Genomic DNA, 10,486 nt, shown 5'->3' with positions numbered 1-10,486 from the left:
TTGAAATGTAGCAAATGGAGAGCTAAGAAGGGGAATATCAGCTTAGAGGCACATTTCTTAAAACATGGCATAGTTATTCCGGATAGTACAGAGGCGGCTTGGGATGCTTCAGAGGACATAGCTTTCTCTAATATTGAATCACAAGGGGAGAGAGCCATTCCTTTTCAAGTCTCTGCTAGCGATTCTGGTGATAAGGAGAAAGTATTGGTCTGGTGCTGAGCTATCTCTAACATTGCATCAACATGTAGTCAGCTTCCTTTTCTGGCACAGAGAAAGAAGATGTTGGGCTTAAGCTTTGGGTTTAAATATATATAAATATCTGGCCAGCGTTTAATGGCTTTGGTTTTTATTTTGATTTTTAAGTCAAGTTGATTAAAGCAAAATCTACAGACGGTAAAATTCACTTTTTTTAGTGTACAGTTCTATGAGTTTTGACAAAGACATACAGTTGTATAACCACCATCACACAAAGATAGAGAACATTTCCAGCACTAAAAATCTCTCCCAGGTCCCCTGTGGTCAGGCTGCCCCCACCCCCAGCACCTCGCAACCAATAATCTGTTTTCTGTCCCTATGGTTTTGTCTTTTCCAGAATGTCATAGAAATGGAATCACACACTGTGGAGCCGTTCTGGCATCTATTTATTGTATTTATTTTTTGCTTCAGTTTATGAGGTAGGTTGCTGGTTTTCCATTTAAGGTGGTTCTCTAAAGTAAATTAAATAAATGTTTTTAAAAAGAGATTTGGTTTACAGCAAGTATTAAGTAATTATGCAGGTATTAGTAGATATGACAAAAATCAGGAAGATCAGGTAGGAATTGTCAAGCTTTGTGAAGGCTCTGAGATTTCATCCTACTTTCAAGTTGCCAGTTTTGTGGATGCCAGCAGAAGACACAAGATTCTTGGGTCAGAGACAAAGGACTTTATTACTCATGGCACAGCATGAGCATTGGCGTATTTATGCCCCTCATCCCTAAACCACAAAAGTGACCCACATGGCCAAATAGATACCTGCACACACAGGGGTATTGCATTACAGAAACTCCGAGTTTGGGGAACTGGAATCTTTTATAATGGGCAGTAAGCTCCTGGTCTGGAGAAGGGAACCATCTTTGTCTTCCAAGGCTGTTTTCTGTACAAACATATTTGCAAAGACCACCAATGCCAGTTAGTGCCTCTCTCATAAGACATGCAGAAAAATGACAGACCCATTGAGAATTATCTACCAATATGAATGACTAGAATCTAGAACCCACTGGCTTAGGTGACAGAAAAAGCAAACCTAGGCAGTCACAGGATCCAGGAGAGAAGACGTCATGGCCTAGCAAACTTGAACACTCCATGTCCCTCTGGAAGGCTTTCTCTGCAGAAGGAAGAGGCCCCCAATTACTGCTCTCCAAAGTAAACTTTTCCTTAGAATTCAATCTCCCACAGGTACTCCTCCAGAGAAGGATGCACAGCTTTGCCCAGGCGACCCCACCATGGTAATCTAATTGTAATCCCATTAGGTCATATTCAGGTTTATACATCAGACCATGCTGGTTAATGTGAGTCTGCCTCACCCTCACTGAACCTAAAAAATCAAGCTTCTAATCTTGAAAGGTTGAGAACCAGATCCCTACATGTGCCATAATGAATTTAATAATAATAAATAGTCTCTGGAACGTACTAAATGTTCTGACTTCTTTATATTCATAATCTCATTTAATTCTTCAACCAGCAGTGTATTTGTCAGGTACATCTATGAATATAATTTTATTTAAGGAACATCAAGCACGGAGAGATTAAATTACTCAACCGAATCCCACAGGTGGATGTGGCATAGGTGGAAGGTGAACCTGGTCTGGCAGAGGCTGATGTCAGTCATGTGACCATCAGTCAGCTTTGCTTTGCCAGGAAGTCCTGCTCTGGGAGACCTGACAGGTAGCCAGCCAATCCTCTCCTCCAACCCTTCTGCCCTACCCTCTCCGCTGAATGCCTCAAACTGTGATGGTGCAATTAGGCCAAATCTCACTTTTCTTTCCAGGATGAAGCCTCTGGCTCCCCACGGGGAGATGCTCTGAGCACATACCTGGGAAGGCTGCCTTCACAGGTGTGCGAGACAGAAGCTTCACGCTCAGCCCTTCATCGTAGCAGACTCCCCTGGAGATGCAGGTATCTCCTGTTTCTGGAGCCCTTTCCCCTCATCTACACTCTATCTAAAGTTTCCAGAAAGTTCTTGTGAAGCAATGACCCTAGTTTCAGTTACTAGTGTTACATAACATATTACACCATAAAAATCAACAGCTTAAAAAGAAAATTTTATTTTGCTCACAATTATGTAGGTCAGAGATTGGGAAAGGGCTCAGTGGGGAGGTTCTGGCTTGGGGTCTAGTGTGAGGTGGCAAACAACTTTTATTGGGACTGCAGACATCTAGGAGCCTGGCCTGGATGTCCAAGAACGCTCAACCGTGGCTGACAGCTGTAGCTCAGCAGGGCTGTGGATCCCATGTCTGCAGATGGCCTCTCCAGCAGGGTAGCCTCAGTGGAATCAGACTTCCTATATGTGTCTGGTTTTCCCCAGAGCAAGGAGTAAGAGGAAACTGCATGGCCTTTTCTTACCCTGTTGTACAAGTCACATGGCATAACTTCCACCATACCCTATTAGATGAAGCAGTCCCAACCTAGCCAGAGCCAAGAAGCTCCCATCTCTTGAGTGTCAAAAAAATAAATAAAAGGGAGTTCATGGCTTAAGACCACCCAAGGTTACAACTAGGCTTCCTCTTCTTGACCCATATCAGCGGCATGGGCCCCCTTGCACTTTTAGCTAAGGGAGCCCAAGATGAAAAAGAATTTGTACTGGGGGTTTATGCACAATCCACCTCAGATGACTTGAGTGGGGAAGTACAATAGAGCGACTTTTGACTTCATGAAGGATGGTTCATCTGGGGTTCAGCAACTTCAGCTCTGCCAAACCAAGTTTCCCCCCACACACTGGCTTCCAGGAGAAGGTAGAGAGGAGCTGAGAGCCATCCACTGTCTATAAAAACTCTCATAGTCTCCGATGGTGAATAAGCAGACCCCTCTGCAAGCCCGCTCTCTGCAGGCCCTGTGAGCTCAGCCTACCCTTCCTCACAGAAGAAACCAAAAAGTACATCAAACCGCTCTCCTGCTGCCCCAAATTTGGCAAAGGTCCAGCTTCAACTTATAGTAGGAGCTTTTATGCATTGCCCCTCAAGCACCAGATTTTTCTTCCCAGCCTGTCCTCTCCAGTGACATCCTCTGAAGCAGGGATGCCCATGGCTCGAGGATGGGTTGCAGCCAGTGGGAAATCGTCACTCAGGTTCATGCTCCTCTTGGAGACACAGCTCTCTGGAGCATTTGCACCCCCGGGGCAGCCTCTGACCCCATGAGATTTCACTTTGGGCCCTTGCAACTAGCTTTAATCAAGGTGGTGAATGAAGTCTTGCCCAGGTAAGGGAGCAACGCCTATGTGCAGGGACTTTATTGTACAAACCAGTGTGTTATCTATCCACTGGTGACAAATCTTCCAGGTTCTACAGAGAGAACCCATCTTTTTTACCTATTTAAGTTACACTCTTTTCCATCCAGTATACTCCAAATACATATTTAAATCATTCCCTCTGCACATGCTTCAAGCAACCAGCCCAATTGTGTATTAATACGGTCAGGGCCAGGAGCCAGGCAGTGAAAGCTCAAGTGCAACTCTGCTATCTGTTAGTTGCACGACCTTGCTGAGATACTCCATGCCTCAGTGTCTTCATGGGAATAATCAAAGTTCCTATTTCAAAGAGTCATTGTGAGGATTAGATGAAGTAACACAATTAAAGTGTTTAGAATAGAAAGTCCTCCACTTCACTATGTTTTCTGCGTTTAAAATCTTCTAAGATGAAACACTGTCTTATTATCAATTACATTTTCTAACCTTGAATATTCAAATGATTAAAAATAGCCTTGCACAATCCAAGCCTTTGTTTGCAACTATAAAGCCTCCTAATAGTCTCTGAAAGCCAATACCTAGTGACAGCATACAGCGTGTTTGGGGAGGGACCCTCAACCCCACAGAACCTTGCAAAACCCTACAAAATATATTTTCAAGTGTTGCTTCAGATCACTTGTCTCAAAGAAACTTCACAGGCTGGAGTTGGTATCAAGAACCACAATTTAATTGCTTTTGACTTGGAACTAACACCAAGGATGCCCCAGTAAAAAAAACAAAGGTTGAGTGCCAACAACACCCAAGGCACAGGGCTCAGGAGCCTGCTAAGTCCAGCACTGGACAGAGGGCCTGGTGTTTCATTGGGGTTTAAAGGGTATCCATTTTCTAAGGCCTTCACTGACATGCAAATGCATTCATATAAAGTTAGCCAAAATCATTGTATCTTAAAATATTTAGCATCCCCTAAAATTGTATTTGGCATACACGCTCTTTATTGAGTACTCATATATATGGCATACATATTACCATACACATTTTACATCTATAATCACAACCGACTGTTTAAGGTTAGTTACGGGTATTTGCGATGGTAAGTTAAATATTCACAATTTTGCCTTATGTGCTAGCTTAAGCTGGCTAAGCCCTGTTAAAGATGGAACTCCACTGTGTCTCATTTTATCCTCCTAACAGGCCTGGTGTGTGGGCACTATTGCTCTATTCTAGAGAGTGGGAAACATGGTCTCAGGGAGGTCAGCTGTTGGGGCCAATGTCACACAGCTAGGAAGCTACAAAAGTGCATGCGAACACACAGGACGTACCCTCCACACCTCCTTGTTCTGTCACCCCTTCTAGCCTACATGTTACTCTCATGTGTATTAAGACATGTGAAGCTCCTAACAGTCCTTCATCAGACAGTAGTAACTCCTTTTCAGGAATAAAGAAATCGAGATGTATTTATGTAACTTACTCGTGGTTGGAACCGGTCCTGACCTCAAGCTTCCTGATTCCAAATCCAGTGCTCACTCCACTACCCCATCTGCTCCCCCCAACATGGCCAAATCTCTGTCTTTATATTTTTTTTACCAAAGCATCCACGACTCAGGCTCAACCTCTTAGAGTCACACTCTGCTGTCACCCTCGCTGTCTCCTTGTCCACATGCTTATCACTACATGTGAGGACACTGAGGGCCACTAAAACAAATGCCTACAGACACGAGGCAGGTCATGTACATGAGCAAATTGGGTTGGGAGTGATGCATTAAGGAATGGTGGGAACTATGGCAAACTGAGGAGCACAGGCTCCTGCTAACAAAAGTGGGGCCCAGGAATCTACCCCAAACCCATTCTTGTTTCTCTCTCCTACTAGTCCACATGCCAACCTCACATCATCCCAGGGAACATTAAATGCCCTCCTCATTAGTTCAATTGCCACTGGTCTTTCCCTGTCCAATTCGGCCCTCATGCAATTGTCTATTTAACATCTCTGAAACACACCCTTGCGTATTTTACTCCTGTTCCAAAACTTTTGGTGGTTCCCCATATTGTTGGGTGGGATCTTTTTGATTAAGTTCTTTCCCTGGAGATGTAACACACCCAATTGTGGGTGGGACTTTTTGATTGGGTGGCTTCCATGAAGATGTGTCTTCACCCATTCAAGGTGGGTCACTTACTGGAGCCCTTTAAGAAGGAACCATTTTGAAAAAAGCTTGAGAGCCCACACAGCTAGAGACCTTTGGAGATGCAGAAGGAAAATGCCTCTGGAGAAGCCTTTTGAAATGAGAAGTTGGGAGAGAAAGCTAGCAGATGCCACCATCTGCTTTCCCAGCTGACAGAGGTGTACTGGACCCTTGACCTTTCTTAAGTTAAGATACCTTTCTCTTGATGCCTTCCTTTGGACATTTTCTGGCCTTAGAACTGTAAACTTGTAACATTATAAATTCTCTTTTTAAAAGCCACTCCATTTCTGGTATATTGCATTACGGTAGCTTTAGCAAACCAACATACCTCTAAATCTGCTAACTTGGCATTCAACCCACAGCTTTCTCTCAAACTTTCCTTGTGCCTACTATACTTATTTCTGATCTTTCCAAGTACCCTGGATTATCTGTGCCTTTCATTTGACAACTAGTTAATGCTGCTATGTATTCATGTGGACGTCATTATGGATGAGCCCTGTCCCCTCTGTCATTTACTCATTCATTCATTTTTCCTTTATTCATTCATTTGTTTATTCAGTTCATTCATGCATTCTTGATGGAATATCCACTCATGTTAAGTAACCCACAGTTGGATTACAAGCTCCTTGGCAGTGGAGGGCCATGTGTTAACAGCAATTTAGTGCCCTCCCACACTGAGAGCTTTACGTACAGAGTCAGATGTTAGCTGGCAGTGATGGGCTGACAAGGAGTGGGGCATGGTATAACAACTAGAGAGAAAGGGCTAACGAAGTGGAACTGGGAGGTACAAAAAGGCAACTTCTTGGGCTGGGTAAAGTGGCATTGGTCAGAGAGATGTGAAAGGCTGGGATAGGGGAGGTATGGAAGGTAGGGCAGACTGAGGCCATCCTGAGGGTCAGACTGAGGTGTGTGGTGTCTGTAATGGGTAATGTGTCTCAGCTAGGACTCTGGGTAGAAAGCAATCCAGAAACTCTACACAAACTGGCTTAACTAAAAGAAGGGGATTTATCTGTTCAAGTAAATATAAAGTCTTCAGGTAGGGCTGGCTCCTGGGGCTAAATGATGTTGTCAGGTATCCACCTTGACCTCTCTCCCCCTCAGCCTTGCTTTCTTCTTTGTCCATGCTCAGCCAGCTCCCAAAGTTCCAGCCTGACCTCCTCTCAGGAACAACATGGAAAGAATATATCCTTTCCTAGTCACTCCCACAAAGAGTTCTGGGATTAAATCTCTCTGGACTAAGTTGTGTCATATGGTCATCTCTAAAACAATTATAGGAGCCAGGGGGATTAAATGCTCTGATCTGCTTGGCCAGGATCACAAGTTCAACCCTTAACCAATCCTGTGGGTGGAGTGAATGCTGGCCAGACCTGGTTCATGATCTACCCAGGAACCAATCACTATGGCCAGTGGCCTTGAATACTCTGATTGGCCGGGCCTGGGTCACATGACCATCCCTAGAAGTAGGAAGTGCAGAGTCAGCCCCTTCAACCCACCTGTGAGAGAGGGAGGGTGGATTTCTCTAGAAGGTGGGCAATAGGACACCAAGCATATAAAGCCAGCAGACATCCTTTAGACGATGGGCAGACATGGAAAGAAGATGCCAGAGCAGGCATTACTGTGCAGGCAACCTTCTAGGAAGGGTCAAGAGAGAAAGCGCCTTCTGCCCCAACTGGAGCCCGTGACTCCCACCTCAGAAAACCGGCGCCCACAGTCCTGGTGCAGGCAAAGCGGCCCCCACGCTCTTCACACCGTGGGAGGCCCGAGGGCTGGCAGGGCCCAGAACCACCCTCCCTGCCCTGCCACACCTGGAAGAAGACCTGCCACGACCGAGGCGCAGCCCCCCCACCCCCACCTCCACCCCATGCTCTAACCGGGGAGTCCTGCCTCTGCGGCTGGCGCTCCCTCGACCCCTGCGCCTTCCCTCCTAGCCGTCAGCCTCTCTGGCACAGCCTAATCTCTGGAACAGGTGGGAGGCCTGAGCCCTGGCTCTCGGCTTTCACGCCGGGAGCAAAGCAAGGGGAGACTCATTACATGGGTTTAACGGGGTTTAAAAGGCGTTAAAGAGTCCTGTGGGCCAAATTAAGAGACCTCGCCTTACGAGCCGAGTTATGAAGAGAGATCTAAGGCATGTTTAGGCAAAGGGCAGGAGCCCAAAACTTGGTCTAGCCCAGTCGCGGTGAGAAAAATGTGCACTCCAGGGAGTTAGGGCACAGAAAGGAAATAACAGGTGTTGGAGGCGGGGAGGCTGGCCTGGGGTAGGGGTGTGGAGGTGCCTGAGGATGGAACTTCTCCTCTCTTCTCCATAAACGCCCAAGGGATGGCAGTTACGGTTTCAAAAAACCAGGAACTGTCCATCAAGAGGCAGCTAGTTAAATAAATTAAGGTTTATGTTCATACCCAGATACTGCACAACCGTTAAACAAGAATAAGACATCTGTAAGAATTCATCGTCTCTACAGTATATTCTTAGGTCAAAAAAATAGATGTAGATCCATGTGCAGTAGTAGGCTATCATTGTTTATACACAGACACACACACACACACACACACACGCACCATTTAAGTTGAACCACATGAAATTCCTATTTTTGTAGGTAAAAAAGTGGCTGTCTGTACATTTATTTATGCATCCATACATCATACATTATTTTATATATTGTATACACACGTATATGTATGTGTGTATGTAAGTATACATATATATATAATTTATATGTGCGAATATATGGAGAAGTTGGAAGTCTTCCTTGGAAGACACGCTATGGGACTAAGAGGTCAATAGCGGGAAAGTTACTTCTCACTGCATAATTCTTCACACCACTGGAATCTTTTAAATCTTATGCCGAGTCCACATTTGGGAAAAAAAGTGCTTTTAGGAACAGACTAAGCACCTCCACTATGCAAAGTTTTATACGCACGTTATTCTCACTCACTCCTCACAGCCATCCTATGAGGAAAGTGCCCTCACGGACCTATTTCTAGATGAGGAAACTGAGCTTTCTGTACTTGCTGGTGGGTCTGAGCAGATGCACAGTCAGGAATGTCCAGGTCCAGAGACTGAGGTGTTGACCACAAGGAATGTCACGTTTCCTCCCACGGGGACGGTCAACTCAGACCAGAATCTCCTGGGGTCGCCCCAGTAACAGCCTCCCTGAGACCACTGATGGCTTGGCAAAGGGGCTCCTTTGTCATGCTCAATTATTCCTTTGTCTTTGGAAGGATGGCCAGACCAAGGTCCATGGCCTCCTCTGTTGGAGCCTCATCCGGAGGACAGAGTGTCAGGGCTCTGCCTAGTAGACCAGGGGGTGCTGCCTGGTGGACCCCCCTTTGTACAGGCCCCAGATTGTACAGGCCTCCAGATGACCCCCAGAACTCCCAGGTGACCAATCTCCTCACAGGCCACATCATAAACACATCTTCAGACCACTGCCACCTGCCTCTCCTGTGGTAAACGACAAAAAAGGGCTGTTGACCTCAGGGATGGGGCTGTAGAGCTGCCACAGACTTTTAATAGCAAGTGTAAGAAGACTCTTATTATGTGCAGATACTGTCCTAAGTGTTTCACACATTTTATCTCATCTCAGCCACCCAGTCGGGGCTATGACATCGACGCTATTTAAAAGCCCATTTCACACTGAAAAAAAATGGCACAGACAGGGTCACTAACTTGCCCAAGTGGGCATCACCCACACTCTGACCCACCGCACGGAGCTCTGCCTGGGCCATTGCCTTGGAGGTGGCCATGTCTCCTCGTGTCAGGACAGCTTGATTCATGCCCAAGGTGTAGGTTCAGGAATTGATCTCCAAACAGCATCTGTAAAATGGGAAATAGAGCACAGAGAAGACAGATTCAGGGGTCCACGGAAGCCGTGATCTCAGGAAGATAGTGACTGGTGGGGAGGGAAGCCAAGGAGCTTCCAGCGGTTGCTCTGCTGTGCTTCCTTTTGGGAGCCTGGAAGAACATTTGAGGCTGAAAGGCAGTTCTGAGGAATCAGTGCAGTCCCTCCCCTTAGTCCTCGGGCCCATCTCCATTGGAGCCCTTAGGAAGGCAGGGGCAGCCTTGCTTTTGAACTTCCATGCAGCCAATCTACTCCTCCTCCTCAAGGTTCTTGGCTGGAGCAGGAGTCCATGTGCCAGCCTGTTAGACAAATTCTTTCCAGAAAGAAAACCTATGGGATCTCCCGGGACGCAGACGAAGCATGCCTTCAAGGAACCGGGAAAGCAGGGCATGGCCCTCCTCCCATACCCAAACTATTACATCTTCGTTATTTGAGTTTTTATAAAAAATGAAAGTATCACGGAAGAAAATCAGAATGTTGTTAAGCCTGTGTAATACTTAGTTTATATATAGCGGGGAGGAGCCGAGGATACTTAACTCTTGTCAGTACTAGGGTCTTAGTATTTACTAGGGCCAGATCAACTGCTGTAACCAACAAACCCCAAGATGTGTGATTGTGCAAATGCAATGGGAAATTATTTCTCACTGGTAAAGTCCAATATGGGTATTCCTGGTCAGTGCAGCTCTCTTCCAAGCAGTGATTTAAGGACCCAGAGCTTTTGCATGGTATGCTCCGCTGTATGTGACATGTGGCTCCCAAGGTCAGCACTCTCACTGACGTCAAGCTGCAGAAGTGTTAAAGCAGGGAAGACTGCCTGTGGGAGGTGTTCATGGGCTGGTCTGCTAGTGGTGACATCACTTCTGCTCAAATTCCGTGGGCTAAACCTCAGTCACATGGCATACCTGTGGCAAGGGAAGTTGGGAAATACCGCTTGGGGGAAGAACATATTTTGGTGAAGAGTTGACAGTCTCATCACAGTTCCCTAAGGTCTTAATCTGACCGCAAGGGAGAAGCTGATTCAGCTCAACTGT

This window comes from Tamandua tetradactyla, chromosome 16 (genome assembly GCF_023851605.1).
Source record: "Tamandua tetradactyla isolate mTamTet1 chromosome 16, mTamTet1.pri, whole genome shotgun sequence".
NCBI classification, from domain to species: Eukaryota; Metazoa; Chordata; class Mammalia; order Pilosa; family Myrmecophagidae; genus Tamandua; species Tamandua tetradactyla.
Note: the sequence above shows the minus strand (reverse complement) of the source record.